The 17,952-nt window shown below is 35.6% G+C and overlaps 1 long non-coding RNA gene across 1 annotated transcript in view; it reads right to left on the bottom strand.

The window, feature by feature from the left end:
- LOC111947437 overlaps window positions 1–17,952 on the bottom strand; it is a 98,040-nt gene that overhangs the window by 35,520 nt on the left and 44,568 nt on the right. The window contains exon 2 of the long non-coding RNA XR_002873278.1: window positions 9,707–9,805. This is a non-coding gene — a long non-coding RNA (uncharacterized LOC111947437). The remainder of the gene's footprint in view (window positions 1–9,706; window positions 9,806–17,952) is intronic.

The raw sequence follows: 17,952 nt of genomic DNA on the forward strand, positions 1-17,952 counted from the left end.
TGATGCCCCCCCCCCCCCCCCCCCAATAAATAAATAAATAATTGAAGGGTGAAAAAATAAGACTGTCACCAGCCTTTTATTAGGTGAGGATTGATTCATCTTAAGGTCAAAATCAGATGCAGTAGTGCTCAGAAAAATTTAAACAATACCCAATTAAACATTTAAAAGTCTACAATCGGTGCCAAACACATTTAGAAGAGTCCAGAAAACTCTCATGGAAGAGCTGAAGGTAAAAAGCATATTTCTTTAAAGCACTCATGAAAACATTAATGAAGTCTGTACATCAGCATTTAAATAATCCACATGACTTTTTGAGAATTGAAAACAAGACTTAAGTATTTTTATATCTATGTTTCTGGGTTTCTTGTGTATTGCAGGTTCTTCAACATAATTGCAGGTATTTGCTAATTTGATGGTAACCCTCCTTTGGGCTGCAAAACTCCTGCAATCTTCTTCTAGAGAATAAATAAAGATAAAGTATCTGAGCACATGAATAAAACTTTGCAAGTGAGTATACAGTATAGTATGTAAACCATACAACACATTAACTTAATACATAACACATTAACTCATACACAACACAACACAATAACTCACAACCTTGCCTCCAGTGTGGCCTCCACTGGTGTGTGAATGTGTATGAAAGATCCCGGTGATGGTCAGAGGGGCCGTAGGCACGAAATGGCAGCCACGCCTCTGTCAGTCTGCCCCAGGGCAGCTGTGGTTACAACCGTAGCTTACCATCACCAAGTATGAATGAGGAGTGAATGAAAAATGGACACAATGTAAGCGCTTTGAGCGTCTGGAGCAGCGCAGAAAAATCCAATCCATTATTATTATTATTATTATTACAACACAAAGTTTATTTGGTTAAAAAGAGAAAAAGAAAAAAAGTATTTTTGAGCAAAACTCATCAACCTTTTAGTTTAATCCTGAGTATTCAGGATACTAAATACACCTTGTTAAGGTTATCAAACAAGAAAGTTTGCGTGCCAAAAGAGGAAAAAGATGCAGTTATTCTCGTACTTCTGGACTTACAATGTGCTCATAATAATCAAGCCTGTAAGCTTACAAAGCTTAATTACATCTTTAACCACTAAAACCGGGACAAAACAAAAGAAGAGAAAAGTTTAAACTCTGCCGCTTTTTAAAAATAGGAGCATATAGACTTTACTTTTCCCACAGGACAACAACAAACAATAAACTGACACGAATGACATTTTGTCTTGATGGCTTTCCTGCTCTAAATATCACTGCTCTTCTGATAGTTGGAGAGAGCAGCAGAAGGGAGTGAAATTAGGACAAAAAAAGGAGAAAAACATGCAGATGGAGAAGCAGAAGTTAGCTGGAAAAGAATTTCCGAGGCAAACCGTCTCCTGGTGTCCCAAAGCGGCACCTTCGTGGTCTGGTTCCCCTGTTCAGCTTTCTGCTGAAGCTGACAAGTGCTTCTGCCAGCTGTCTCACTGTAAATGTCAGCATAAGCTGTGTGCTCATCAAGTGTCTCTGCCTGCTATTAGCCATATTTGCTCAAGTGTACTTTGCTGCTCTCTTTATCTTAAAACTGCATTATAGAGAATTTCTGCTTAGTCCAACATTTCAATGACATTTCATTGTCTATTATGTGCTTTCGCCAGTTTTCACCCTACACTTTGTTGACTTTGCTTTAAAGAGGACTTTGCTTTAAAGATATTTTAATACTGACATGTCCAAACAGTTTAATATTCACTCACTGGCCACTTTGTTAAGCACACCTGTCCAAATGCTTGTTCATGTAAAATTCTAATCAGGCAATTACAGGGCAGCAACTCAATGCATGTAGACATGGTCAAGGCGATGTGCTGCAGTTCTAACCGAGCAGCAGAATGGGGAAGAAAAGGGAGGCATTGGGTGTCATTATTAGAGTCTTTGGTAGGACTTGATTGTGGATTTGAACTCACAACCTTTTAGTTTCAGGACAGACACTTGTCCATAGGGCCACTGGTTTGGTGTCTCTCCGGAAAAAAAGCCCATAAACTGCCTGTTGGAGCGACCTGTAAAACAACACTCCACACAGTCCTGAGTGATGGGAGGTGTGATTAGTTCAGACTGCTGTATAATCACAAATGATGGAGCTCTGTGTATCAGTTATACATGGCAGCTGACGATGAAATTTACTTGGGTTGGTGATTGGCTGGAAAAAGAAGAATTAAAAAAAGTCATAATTGGATAAATAATAGTTAGTGACTTCAAACGGATGAAAGGAAATCTGACTGAACTCTTCCAGAGCTTCTAACAGGAACTACATTTATAATAGATGAACGCGTGTCCTGAATTAGGGATGTTAGCTATGTAAATGTGCTTGTTTGATCCTCTTATCTTTGACACCTTGCTTCCTCACCCTACTTTCTGACAGTTCTACAACAATATGCATTAGATGACAGAGTTTATAAATGCATTTTCTTTTTTGTCTGTATTCATGAACTCAAAACCTTTTCAAACTCTTGAAGTTAACCTGGATAATGTTGAGAACAATGTAAAATATTTTTGATTTAGATATAATAAAATTGAACATGGCATTATATTACCTAAAAATGAGTGTCATAGTTTTCCATTTGAACCAAATGACTTTATTTGCTGGAGTCAAAGTTGAATGCAAAACAAACCTTGAAATTGTCACGCATGCTTTCGTGTTGTCCAGACTAAATTATTGCAGCTCTTTGTATGCTGGGTTAGCCAAGGGTTTAATGGCCAGGCTGCAGCTGGTCCAAAGGGCAGCAGCCAGATTTATTTCTGGGGCAAAGAAGTTTGACCACATAACACAGATCTTGGTCTTTTTAAACAGGCTGCAAGTGCAATACTTGTTTTTTATTAAAATTCTAGTTCTTGCTTTAACGTCCCTGGGAGGTACGGCACCTTCTTACACATCCAGTCTGCTTTTAAAATACCCCTCCTAAAAGTCCTTACAGTCCGCCGACCAGTTTGTGTTAATGTTTCTCAGGACCAAACGTAAGTTTTGGGGGGATTGTGCGTTTGCTGTGCTGGCTCCTAAACTATGGAGTCAGTTGCCACAAACAATTAAAGAGGTCACGCTCCTGGAGAGTTTTAAAGAAGAATTGTTCCTCCATTTCAGTGCTTTAGCATCAGCCTAGCCTTATTATGCTGGTTTGAATCTGTTTAAAATTGGTTTTATGCTTTTTATTCTTTTATGATTTATAATTGTTTAATGTTCTGTGTTTGTTCTTTCTGTGTACTGCACCTTGGGCCTCTTTGGCTGGTGGCGGAAGGTGCTTTTTAAATAATAATAAATAAATAAATAAATGAATAAATGTGTCTAAAAACATGTTTACAGGAAAACACATTTAAAAAAAAAAACATCCCACCAAGAATGTAGTCTTGAATGAGGATGTGCTGAAAAACTTTAGGGAAAAGTTATAAAATGAGAAAAAAATGTTACACACACACACACAAAAAAAAGAAATTTAGTGTTTGAAAAATATACATTTGACATTTGAAAATAATGGGACAGTGTACAGGTTTTCTTGAATTCAAGATGTTGAATTCAAGATGAGGCCCTCAGCTCTCATCTGTTTGCCTAGCTGTTGGACAGGACAAGTTTAAAAAAAAAAAAAATAAAAATAAAAAAAAAAAAATGTTGTTTTGGTACCTTGATTCTTTTTTTCTTTCATTCTTTTGCATCTATGAATAAATATATGTTCAACATGTAAAAATATATGTATTAAATATCTTATAGTGGGAATTTATTGGGTGGGAATAATACGATTTTTCTTCTACCCACTCTTTTTTCGAGCACTTTATCATGTTTATCCCAGTATTTAACTATTTAATTTTGTGTTTAACAATAAAAGGAAAAATCCAATGAAATATTTGAAACATGGAGTGCATGTAAATGGATTCAGACGTAATCTCAACTCTTCCAGTCTTCAAAAAATCTAAATATTTCCCTCTTGTTGAGTCTGATTCAAGTAAACAGTTGCAAAAATAGCTGAATGTAATTCCCTGTGCTTTTTTTGTTTGTCTTTTTTTTACAAGAGGACAATAGGTAATTTTAAGTAATTTTAGTCCTCAGGGATACAGATAATAAGCAATGTGGTACAATAAATGTGATTGCACAAAAAGCACAATGGGTTTTCAATAGTTCACACAAAAATGAACCAATATTTATTATATTTGTTCACCCAAACAAATGTTTTGAAAACACATCTATCTGTTTTGCATTTTAGACTTTTAGAACCTGGACAGGTTTAATCTAAAAAGTAGCTATAATGGATGGCTACTATGAAAGGATTGTGTGCAGATAAATGTTTCTGTCACCCTCGTTGCAGCATTTATTATTAATGCTAATAATTATAAGCCTATTTTGTTTAATCTTCATGTGTCCATTTCTCTTTTTTTCATAGCGTAACTGTAGTTTATACATTCACCCAGAGGGTAATTACAGGTTATAAAACACCAGTCTGAGCTATAAATAATTAATGGCTTTTAATTTACATCAGTTGAGTGGGAAGACATCCAACAGTCAGTCAGTGGCGGCCCGAGTGGGTTAGTCAGTCATGAGTTTACACACCAACAATTTAATCATCACTGAGGAAAAGATTCCTACTTAAATATTATATAAATATAGATTTGTGCTTTGTTATGTGAATGGAGGATGAGATACTGGGGTTGTTAAGTTTGAATAGCAAAAAGAAAAAAAAAAGCTGTAATTTAATAATTTTACACATTAAATAAATCCCTTTCCATAACATTTTTAACTTTAATGTAAAGATCTTACATGCAGAAGTTAAAATAAATAAATTGTAATCTAACTTCCTAAAATGAGCCTCTTCTGGACACTGACGTTTTCAAGTTAAAATCATTAAATACTTAAAGAACTTTGTTCAATCAAGATTGTCTTGTTTAATCAGACATGTGTTAAACAAAATAATTGTATAAATCCATCAAAATAAGACAAGGATATTTTGCTTTATTCTTTTTTTTCTTTTACAGGATTGTGGTATAAATAATAATAAAGAATAACAATCTCTGCCTCATTACAACGGAGTATTACAATCATTAAAAAAATAAATTTACGAAAATAGTTGTAAAAGAAAAGAAAGGTACCGATAGTTTGCCCTCTCTGAGTGGGTGGAGCGCTCCTGCCCAGGACGGAGGAGTTTAAATGTCAACATTGACTTATTTTAAGTAAATGAACTTTGAACAGAATTAGCAGGAAACTGGGCCTCTTCAGAAGAAGATTCCTGACTTACAAGGAATGGATTTCCGGTGGATGCACCATTTAAGTTGTTGGCAGTTGGAAGTCCAAGTGCATTACATGGATACCCGTGACAAACTAAAGCCTTATGGCATTTCCATAGACGGCTGCAAAGGTGGATATAGTCAGCAGGTAATATGGATGAAGGCTTAGACCAAAAACCTAATATTCAAAACTTTTTGACATTTTTAATTTAGTAAAATAAACACATGTTTATGAGTTTTTTTCTCATAAATTTACAATTTTACTCTCCTAGAATTGTATGACTTTATTCGCCTATTCGACTACAGATTCATGCCGATAGTCATGGAGCAAAGCTTTTTGAAAACAAAAATGATGATTGATTCAAATACATTTCTGTCAAAATGGTCAGACGCAAACCATCTGTGGAGTTCTGCACCACATAGTGATGGACCATCTCTGGTTTATGAGCTGCAACTAAAAATTGACTTGACATACACAAAATCTAAAGGGTGTATAAAAAGATTAGACATCAAAAATCCAAAGTCTAATTGATGTGTAAAGATATAATATTAAAACATTTTAAAAATCCCTTCAACAAAGTAAAACCATCCCTGATCAACAAGCTCAGCTGCTGTAGGACAAACCAAGTCACATCATTATAGCCTGTGTTTCTTTTCTATCCACATTGTCCCGCGAGTTCAGTGACGGATAATGTCAAAAAAGTGGATCAAGTTGCGCTGGACTGTGCTTCAGTTGGCCAGACCCCATAAGACTAACTCGACCCACTTCATTTTTTTCTGCAGCACCTAGGTGGTTTTGCCTGTTTGGTTCCAAACTCAACAATTTCTGTCATTTTTATGAGGTTGAAGTTTATTTACAAGGCATCAACACAGTATGTCTTTGATATTATTTAAGATAATATCCTCTAAAGATCCAGTTTCTGCACAGGGAATAGGTGGATTTTTTTTCCCTCCAGAAACTTTAGAGGTGATGAATCATTTTAGTAAATTAGAAATTCTGAAGACATAAGTACTTGGAACAATGACGTCAGGCTTAAGTTTGATCAAATTAAATTGTGAAAAAAAAAGAACCTCAACAACATCATGAAAGTATGTCTCATAAGCATCAGTGTTCAGCTGCCTAACCTGAACCCCCTCTGGGGAGAACAAGTGGTCCAAAATCTAGAATAAACCAGAAGCCACTCTGAGTTTAAGTTAGTCTGACCCAGAAGTTCTGTTTGAAGCCCTTGAGATGGCGCTATCTCTTAACCCCAAGAAAATCAACCAGATATGCAAATTCTCTATTTCATCCAGCCTCAAGCTTTTAAGATGCTGCTGCAAATGAAAAATGCTGGGAGAATCAATACAAGTCTATCACCACATTCACACATCAGGCATGTCAGATTCCCATATGTTTGGGTTTCATGAACAGTTACTCTGTGGTTAAATACATCATCTGCCCTTCATAAAGTTGCCTCACATGTGTGATACTTTCTGACCTACAGCAACTAAACTTTCATGTCCGATAAAATCATGTGGTAAAGGTGGCCTGGTTGACCCAGAGCAATGCCTTTTAGTTACTCAGCGATTAGACTAGCCTGCTGGAGGATATTCCAGGTGCACAGGGTATTTTTCTTCACAGATGACATTTGGTCGGTCTGCTTTCTGTCTCATCCATTAATCCAGAAGTCATTGCCACGTTTATTACTTTACTGTCACTTTTTCATGGCAGCTGTGTAAGTGTGTGTGCATCTGCTTTTGTGTCTCTATAGCTGGATGCCTTTACAGAATCAAGCTCTTTCATTGTATTCAAGTATAAATGGTAAATTACACCAAAATTCCTTAATGTTATTTCTCATTAATATTATAATAACCTAATATTAATGATTAGAATTTGAGGAAAAAATCAATATCAAACTGAGCTTCATTGAAATATTTGTAATTAATTGGATAGTAACATAATACTTGGTATGACTTTGACCTTGTCATGTCTCTTCCAAATGTTGTGGTTGTTCACCTTTCGGCATTTCCCATCAGGGGTCGCTATAGCGAATCAGCTTTCACTCACTTGCACAGGTGGTTTGGCAGAGATTTCTATGCCAGATAGTAAGCCTATATTTTATCCGGGCTGGGGACTGGCACAGGGGGATCTTGTCCAAAGACGCACACTGGATAAAGCTCATTGGGGCTCCTTGGAATCAAACCCTGATTTCCCATGCACCAGTCCCACCACGCAGCCAACTGAGCACCCAGCCTTTTTTTTTTTTAACTCTTTCAAGTGTGTTAATATCTATTGATTGTCCAATTATCTTTTTTATGAAAAGTTTTACCACAGAGTATATTTTCGCTTACTGTATAGTTAGTGCAATTGGTGGATTGAGAATTACTTGTTTTAATTGTTATTCTCTGTTTTTGTTTTTGTTTGTTTTTTGCTCTAAAGTTGGTCTTTGTACAAATGCCTTTGTGATTTTATATTATAGTTTGGGCTGTTGAACCTTTTCCTCATATTTTATTGTGTTTTTTCTTCTGATTAAATTCAATTTATTTCTTATTCTTATAACCTTTTTCCTTCCTTCCTTTGCCAGTCCACAGTTGTAAATACGAAATGTGTTCTTAATCTGAAAAATGAATGAATTTATTTTTCTTGTGAATAAATTTGTTACGTTTTATAGAGCCAGTCTTTCGGTGTTTTGTTGATAATTGTGGTACGCTTTTATGCTAGAAAGAAAAAGGGGGCATTACCTCAGTGTGGATAAATAAAGGTTAAATAAAAAAAATGCTTATACAGCAGCAACTATAGGGTGAAACTGGGAGAGAACATTTAAACAGGATATTGCACAAAAACCTCTACTTAGTCAGTTACTATACTGAAAACCGATGGGATCAACACCAATTATAAATATCACTTATCAATAATTCAACACAAACCTGGTGTCTCCCACACCACTAGCTTTGGAAACTGTCAGAAACTAGCTGCCTAACTCCATTATGTCAATATACAGTTAGCTGTCACAATGTAAGTTTTGTTGTTAGCACAGAGATATTTTATAAAGCGAGGCAAGGTTTTGTCTAAAAACTGAAGAGGAGAAAAGCTGACAACGTGTTTGTGCAAGTGCAGACGAGTCTTGAGATGCAGTTCTAGGATTTTTGCCTTTTCTAAACTTTGTATGGTCTGGACTGTCAACCACTGCTGTTGAGAAGATAGTTTTGTATGTTTTTTTTTTTTTTTAGAATTTAAGATAAACTTTGAGTGCTATGTTTACTGATGATTCATGTATTGATCTGTATTTTAAAAAAAAGTATCTGTATTTTAATAGCACTATAGTTGTTAGCAACCATTTGTTTGCATTATCTAAGATGTTGCAATATTTTTAAACCATTTTAACTCTTACTTAGAAATTTTTATTTATTTTTATTTTATATAAAATGTTACTGTCTTTTCGTCAGATTGAAATTAATTGAGTAAAATTGTTTTACAAAGACTTGTCTTTTAATTTCTCCCGACTGGTAACATTTTTATCCAAGTATGAAGATTTCTCCATCAAGATTGTTTTTTTTTTGTTTGTTTTTGTTTTGTTTTTTGCCTTTATCGACTTAAATCTATGATGCTGTTTGGATTTTAATGGTATAAATGTTCAATGTTTAACCCAAACCTCGGACGGTAGCATCACTTGATACCCATTCAAAGATTTCTTAGTCATCTGCATGTTGCCGGAATAAAAAGTCAATCAACTTTACAATGAGCTGTATTAATAAAATAAACACACCGATTCTCTGAGGATATTGGTAACAATTCCTTTCAGGGAATGCTCACCGTTGACTTAAAGCACCTCTTAAAAGAGATATTCCCTCTGAATTTTTTGACCATTTTACCCATTTTTTCCATCACTCAAGCCCTCAGTCCCCACATTTCTCAGCAGCTCCACTCTTTTATCAAGCACTCCAATCAATAGGCTACACCAGGTTCAATACAGAGGAGACAGTGTGAGTGTGCGTCTGTGTTCTCATTTCCCAGTGCTCTGTGCCCTCTTATACTATTATTGACTTTCTATTTGTGTCTTTACCATGTCACTGTGCGCAAGAGTTTCTGCATGTTTGTGTGTTTTCTGTTGTGACACACAGAGGCTGAGCCTTTCCTCGTCTGCTTTTATTTCATTGCATGCCTTCCTTTCCATCAGTTGCCATCTAATCAATAGTCAACACTTCTTTTCTCTCTCTGTTGTCTCAGATGTGATTATTTTTATAATAAGTTTTTAAATAAGTTCCCTGCTGTCCGAGGATGTTTCCTCAGGTGTGATTTTAGACATTCCAGTATTGACAATATTTTCACACTGATGGCTGCTCCCCTGTTTCTCCAGCACAGACCTAAAAATGTACCATACTTCGAGGCGTTTGATCCAATTTTTGACCACAAGCGACGGAAATGAACCCGAGTAAACTCATTTTTAACAGTGCTCACATTTTAAATACAACTTAAATAAATGAGTCCTACCTTATTCTCCAAACATCCCTTCCCGAACCTGTTTTGATTATGTTGATCTCAGATTTGCTCCTTTGTTGACCCACGTAGTCGGCACACGTGCCAAACTGCCTGTGTTGAAAAAAGTAAGACAGTAATTGTATTTTAATTATGTAAACAGTTTATGTTCAACTTAAGTGTCCTAAGGGACAACAAGAACGCTAATTTGAACATTTTATTTCCTCTCATTGTGTCAATTCTCATACCAATATGTCCATAACATATGGTAAATGGTAAATGGCGTGTACTTATATAGCGCCTTTCTTCCTACAAGGACAAAGCGCTTTACAGTCACAGACCCATTCACCCGGCCACACACACATTCACTCACACATTCACACACTGGTGGCAGCTCCGCTGCCAAACACAGGCGCCCGCCTACCACCAGAGGCAAGGTGGGGTTCAGTGTCTTGCCCAAGGACACTTCGACTCATGAGCGTGCAAGGCGGGAATCGAACCTGCAATCTTATGATCATGGGTCGACCGCCCTACCGCTGCACCACGGCCGCCCAAAACAACATATGAGGCAATGATCCTGAGCTTCATCTTTCTTAGTGTTCCAGTAAAAGTGTAGCCACAATTGTGTCTTCTTTATATCAACATTTTGCCTTTCAAACTACATACGTGTACAAATCATGATTTCAGTTGATTTATGTTTGACACCTCCAACTTTAAATGTATTCTTCTTTACAAGAAGAAACACTGTAATTTGTAATTTATTTTTGCACGGCTCTGTTTGCTATATAATGTTTCCTTCATAGTCCTCTCAGTTTAAATGGACCATAGCCATGCATTGTAAATGCACATGAACTGGACAGTGTTGACCATTAACACATATAGTTGGACGATTATTTCTGTCGTCACCCATTGAACTCTCCAAAGTTAAAATGAAGCCTGAAGTGGGAGGGGCAAAATGTCTAGATTTTGCTTCGCCCAACTGAACAACTTTTTGAAACTGGAAATAGCTAGGACAAGATAACGTTTGAAGTCACGTTGCGACCCATTGGTCAACCCACCAGCTACTCAATCTCAAAATGTTATTTTTACATGTTATAGGTACAAACTATTTACAATCTATTATTTATTGTTGGAGTAAGATCTGACCATTTAACATAGTAGTCGGTACAGAAAGGAAACGCTTAGCTGGAAAGGGAAATGTTACAGAAGGGTCTGAACTTTTTGAAATTCTTTGTAACATTTGAAAATGGATTAGCATGATAAACGTTGTTCTGTACCAATTTATACTCAACTTGGCGATAAAATTAGTTCGGGTGTAACACTTAATCGACATAATCAATGAATTAATTTATATTCCTGCAGTCCTACTCGATCGATCTTTCTAAGGTAAGTTGGTAATTTCTATTCCATTTTAAAAATGTTTCAATATTGATCATATTAATATTGGAAAATACCATTTAGATTTAGTCATGGCACTTTTTTTTTTTTTTACTATGACATAAAAACACACGACAACACACGTGATGGCAGCAAAACCTTATCAAGCCAACATATCAGTCCAGTGTGTGGAAACACTTTGTATTTTACAAGGACATGTGACCATACAGTGTGGTTGAATTTTCTGTTTGGATTATTTTGTTGTGGAAAGGCAACAGTGAGCTGAACTTCATGAAACTAGAATGTTGTTGAATTATATTGTTCAACATGACACAACATCTATTATGAACCTGATCAGCAACTACAATTTATGATATGCATCAAATTGTTATTAAAATGAATCAATACCTTCCAAAAAAAAAAAAAACATCTTGTCAATAAGAAAAAAAAAGAGCTTTTATTGTTTGTGGGGGATCTTTTAAACATAAAATTTCTGCTTAGTGGATAGGAGTCACAATAACTGACTGGATAAAATTTCAGAATTTCAATTTAGAAAGCAAGAAGAATTGAGTTTTAACCTTCTGTCTGCAGTCCACTTCTCCAGGCGTTCAGACAAGACTCCCTTATGGAAATTCCATGGTGCTGGTTATATCAGGCATACAGTCATGTTTGGAGATCAACCAAAGAAGCCAAAAGACCTCAAGGTGTCTTTGGGTTCAGGAGAGATGCGAAGCGTTCTTTTAAAAAGGTCCAGCAGTTCATTGTTTCCCAGAGCCCGACTCTTCGGGAAAAGTCTGTGAGTATCAAGAAAAAGTATCTTTTTTCTTACTTTATTTTATTTTTTTCTGAAAATAGGGGTTAATATTCTAAACTTATGGGGAAATTCAGTCAACCTCTTCACGGAAACAGAAAAAGACAACCAACTCCCAGAGAGGAGAGGAAAAGTGTGCCTTAAATTCACCGACACAAACACACACTCACACACTGTGACTTCACACAGTATATCTCTAACAATGTAAAGGCCTCCAAGGAGTTCTTCTGTTCTCTTGTGCTTGATCCTGTGTGTGCATAAGGCACTTTTATGACAAGTCATAAAGCAAAGACAGTAGCCACTGCCCCAGGAGAGGTCATTTGCCTGGACATGACCAGCATTCACACTTACACAAACGCACACCCACACAGTGGGAGTCAACTGGAAGTGGTGGTCCTTCAATCAAATGAAGGTGCAAAGAAAGATAATTCCTTTTTACATCTTCGTGAAGTTTTTTTTAACCCTTATTTTGAGTAAGCAAGCGGATTTTAGCAGCACAGCGTCTTTTCTAACTCTGTTTCAACGACACGACATAAAGTTTTTAATTGCACAGTCTATAAAAAATAATACAATAAAAATAAGGTCATAGTAGAATTGAGACTTTTCTCATGTGTCCACTCCTGGCACCTGCATGCCAGAGGTTTGCGGTAATTCTGGAAAAGCTGCTCCTGAATCAGAAAAAAAAAAAAAATATATATATATATATATATATATTTTTCCCTTAATAATAATCCCCTTGTGCTATCTTAGATGACCCCACCCTTACATTGACGTGTTATTCCTACCAGGACAAAGGTGGATAAGGGTGGAAAGATTTCATCACAAATCATTGAAGAGAAAAGGTTCAGAGCACTGTCTAGTGGGTCTAGATGACCCAACTCCCAATGGTAAAGTGCCTAGGATTATAGCACAAGGGTTACAAAAGTATGTAAAAGCTATTGGAAAAAGTCTTTACATTTTAAAGAGTTCTTTTATTTTTTTATTTAATAGAAACAAATGTTTGCAGTTAGTCTATCTACAAACATGATCTTTAAAGCCAAAAAAGAATATTGTCGTCATTTGGATTTTGAAACTCTTGAGTTTCAAACTAGCGCTTATTCGTTTTGATTTCTTGACTGCATGAAAGGTCACAGCAGCATTGTATCATCATTATTTAGACATCCTAGAGGGTAAAGTACCAAATTAAATTCTGTTTTTTTTTTTATTCAAAGGTACTAGTAATCACCCTCCGGTTTTCTGAAGTCCTGCATTATTTTGTTTGGTTGGAAATTAGAAACAGTAAGGCAAGGTCTTCTGTCTGCAGAAACATGAAAGACCTTGCAATGCTCTCGTTTCTTAGATAAGATATGCTTGTGCACCTTTATGCAATATTTCTGTTGTTTGTACAACAAAAAACAACCACAGGAGCTTTTTTTATTTTTTTTATATAAGTAGCACAAAAAACTAAAAAATAAAAACAATCTCCCCTCAACCAGAGGATCCGTGGAGGATCCAAAAGGACCTCTTATTCAAGAAGCTTTTTCAATTCTTACTGTTTAACATTTTGTCCAGATGAACTTTGTTAAAACTATTTTCTGCTATGGGACTATCCAGGATGAAAAGTAGACTTCACAGAAAAACTCAAAATCCTACACTCTTGCCTTTTCTTTTCTTGGTCTGCCTACCAAACTGCTTTTTCCTTTACTTCTTTGACCAACAGCAGTCCGATTTTTACAAGCACCCTGTGGGTCAACACCACCAGTTGTTAACCCGGTCTACAAACAATCCTCTATGGAGGTTCTGTTTGTGATCCGTCAAACTAATTTGGCTTCGTCTTCATGCCAGATTCCCTTTTTAACACAACCCACTGTATTTAATGGGACTCGGGACATGAAAGCGCTGCAGTGTGCCTCCTTCTGGATGCATTATGAAATGTATTTTAAATCATTTAAAGAAAAAGATTATATAGGTAGTGATCGTTATGTCCATCTGAAAACAGCACACTTTTCTATGAGGTATTATACAAATTTAAATACAGGCCTATTACAGTCTATACGCAGTTCAGCCTAATTGCTTCATGTGAATTAAAACAGACATGAGCGAAAAAAGGTTGATGTTTACAGTGCCAGCGGTGAACAATGCAAATGTTACTTGTTGGCAGAGAACAAACCTCCTACAGTAATTTACTTTCACATTCATTGCTGTAAAATGTGTTTAACGAGCAAACCGAGGCCTACGGCTGTTTGTAGCATATGTAGGACATAACAGGTTTATGTTTGAATCCTTTCACACACAAGGGCATCTGTGCGCGCATGTGTGTGTTAACCTCATTCATAAAGCCTTTCCTAGATAATTACTTACCATGTCAGGACTAGCAGTCATTATGGTTAAATCGAATCCCCTGTTATTGTCGCAAAAGATCAGTTCTGGGATTTTTGGTTGGGCTTGGAGCTAAGGTGTGAATAGAGTTTAGGTGGAAACATAAATTGCTGATACTTGGAGTTAAATGCACACATTAAATTGCCTAAAAATAACGATGTGCCTATACTATGTGATCCAGTCTTGCATACAGGAAAAGATATCAAAAGTGGGAGGTGATGAATGTTATACCCAGGACAGTTTTAAAGAAAAATCAACATAAATTACACTCTCAAATTAAACATCAGCGAAGAAAATATGTTTTCATCGTTTAAAAAAGTAAAAAGAAAAAAGGCTGTGCCTAAGTTTTCCATGTTAAATCTATTTTTGTAGTTACCATTTAGCTCGCCTTTATGCTATATGCATGTATTTAGATCCAGAAAAATACAATACCCCATAAAACACATCATTGGGGTTCTGTTAACTGACTACCTTACATCAGGTGAGTGACTAGCTTTGCTGTGAGCTTTTACTAAGCCCTCAGCAACCCCCTCCAGATAAACCAAGTCTTCTGAAGGAGCATAAGACACAGGTGGATGTTGCATGGCAATATAGCCTTTGATACGCTAACAGCTGCTGCTAAGTTGTAGTTCCAGTATGCAGAAATTGTGCATTGACAACTAAGTCATTGAAATATCAAACTTTTATTTTTATTTTTTAGGCATCATTTACAAAAAAATGTGAAATTGCAGCCTGGTGCAATGAAAGCTTAGTAACGGTACTAGAGTGAACTTCTAGTGATGGTTAAATGTATTTCAACTATGTCAAATAGAAATTACAGCTCTCTAAGCAACTAAAAAATCTTGGTAAACTTTAAAAGCTTTAAAATAAAATATATGAAAACATTGAATAAATATCACAAAAGTTTATCTATACATTTTTTAGAGCCTTTAGAAGTCATAGGATATTCATTGTCTTAGTCGACGTCCACAGATCCACTCAAATGCCTAAACGTTTACAAGTTTAAGTCATTTTGCAAAACTCAATTTAAATACTATGCTAATACTAATATAATCATACCAAGCTTACCAAGCGGTCGGGAGGCCCAGTACGATTTTTCATGAAAGGAAAGAAAGACAGACGAAGACGCAGTGACATCTGCCTAACTACTCTGAGGCCCGTCTGCTCGCCCTCCTCTCTTTATTAAGTTTAAGATTCCCTTATAATATGGGAGGGGTTAGTCTAAAGATCGCGCGATAAATCCTTATAAGTACACTTGTTGATTCGAAGCTTGTTGGAGTTTCATAAAGGGTCAAAACAGGTTCATGTCAAATTCTTTTATAAAAATCACAAATTCTTCAATAGTCAAGCACGTTAAGGCAGAAGTTGACGTGGGGGTCACACAGCATTTAAACAGTTTTATTCAGCAGTTGGAATGATAATAAAAATATATGCATTCCTTCAACAAATTACATTATGAACTTTTTTGAAATATAATCTTCCAACCAGATCAATCCGTCTGAGGTAAGTTGTTAATCACATCAAATTATAAAATTGTTTCAAAATTAAAAAAATCACTTATATTGATGTTTGAAAATACTATTTTGTTTAAAACAAACAAGTGACAAAATAATTCTTATTTAATGAAAAAGAAATTCAAATGTGTTTATTTGTTTATTTAAGGATCCCTGTTAATCTTTATCAGTGTAGGAACTAGAAAACTTTAGGTTTTCTTAATAAGAAAATTCTACAAAAAATATGTATAAATGTAAAATCAACCACATATTAAAACCTTTTAATCATATGTATGTATCTGTATTGTGTGTGTTTGAATTGAACTTCACTAAACTAAGAGAAGAAATTCAACCATCAGGACAGCTCAAGAGAAAAACACACAAATCACCAAACAAACAAATAAGTTAATAAAGAAATAGTTACAAAAATAAATACATTTGATGACCTATTTACATAAAGAAGTAGTGCAGTCTGATGGGAGTGGGAATAAATGACCTGAACCTGAATAACGGCGGTCCTACACTTGGGGTGAGGGGTTTTCTAAATGTTTGACAACTTAAAAAAAAAAGAAAATACATATTTTTTAATTTTTTTTAAGTTGTTCCACATTGGAAAATGCGGAATGATTTAGTTAAAAAAATAATGATTGCATCTGGCTTTGTTTGTGAGAGATTCCATTCGTTCATTTATTTCTTCACAGCAGAAAAAAACAGTAATTACTGGTTTCATTTGCAATTACAGAGGCACTTCAGCTTCATGGCCACCATTGCTTAAGAGAGGTTTATTAGGGTTATTTATCTAAACAAATTTAGTTAGTTAACTGTGATAACTAATTACCTCTTTTGAAAAAAAAAATATCCAATTAAAAATTATAACACACAAAAAAACATTAAATTGCATTTGGTTCAAATTTTAATGAAATGAAAAGGCATTCTATATTTCACAAATGTGTTTAATACATTGTTAGTTTATGTATTTATTTGTCAGGCAGTGAACTTATAGACGGAATGGGATAGATGATCTATTGCTCTGAATCCATGAGGTTCAAATGAACCTAAACTTTAGCTTTGTTATCTGAATAAAACTAAAGGTAATCCAAATTCTTTCAGACATCACATCAAGCAAAAGGGAATGTAATGAAACAAAGCTTTGCTGAGGTTCAAAAGAAAACACATTCAGAGTAAAAATAAAATGGGGGAAAAGTCCAACAAGCAACAAAAATAGATAATTTTCATATAACGGACATTAAATCTGAAGCTGAGAAACCGGATGTCAAAAGACACAGAGTTACAACAGCAAAGAGAACCCTAGCCTTTCCAGGCCAGTGTCCTAATATCCAAGAAAAGTAGGACAAGTTCATTGATAAAAAAACAAATACAATTAAATGATCTAGTTTCTGTAAGTTACAAAGTTGGAAAATATGACAGAAACATAGTGTTAACTAACTTTTCTTCAATTCAACTGAGAATAATGCTGTGTTTTCTTTTTTTAAAGCTGATTTGTAATGTTAACAAAAAGGCTTGGCTTTTGTGTCTCTAAAAGGTCTAAGAGCTTTTATCAATTTACTATGAAAATGTCTCTCAATACCGTCTTAGTAACCCATTCCTAAATATCCAGTTAGTTTCTAACACATGACTTTATCCTAACGTTTTCCCTTCTGCCATGCAAAACTTGAGGTTTCTGGTGGAGTTCTGTGGAAATGTTCTGGCCAGAAAGACCATTATTCTTGCTCTCTCAGCTGTACATGTGAAACAAAATGTGCCTGCTCCCTTCTAAGCATGAACCAGCCTGAAGTTGGCCTTTGAGTAGGCAGGATGTTTAAAGCTATTTGGTAGTTTGAGCTACAGAAGAAAAATAACCTTAACTGTCAAAGAGCCAACAGTGGAGTGTAGAATATTTTACAGTTCTAAAGAGTGCTTTTACTGTTGTAATTGCTTCAGTACAGCAGACAGAGGCTGTTCTGATGTAACAGTTGAAAGAGCAGGAGCAGTGGTACTTAACGTAGTAGTAGTGACCGGTAGATTTTGCTGCTATTAGGACACTGCAGCAGCGTTGTAGGTAGCCATGAAAAAGTAAAGCTTCACTGATACGCCTGCTTTTTGTAGCCCCTTCTTCTGCCAGAGCCTGCATTCCACACCTTTTTCAAAAAAAAAAAAAAATTTGTTTCTCTGTGTATAGGTTTTTTTTTGTCCAAATGGTTTGAACGCAGGCGGCACAGTGG

Source organism: Oryzias latipes, chromosome 1 (assembly GCF_002234675.1).
Source record: "Oryzias latipes chromosome 1, ASM223467v1".
NCBI lineage: Eukaryota > Metazoa > Chordata > Actinopteri > Beloniformes > Adrianichthyidae > Oryzias > Oryzias latipes.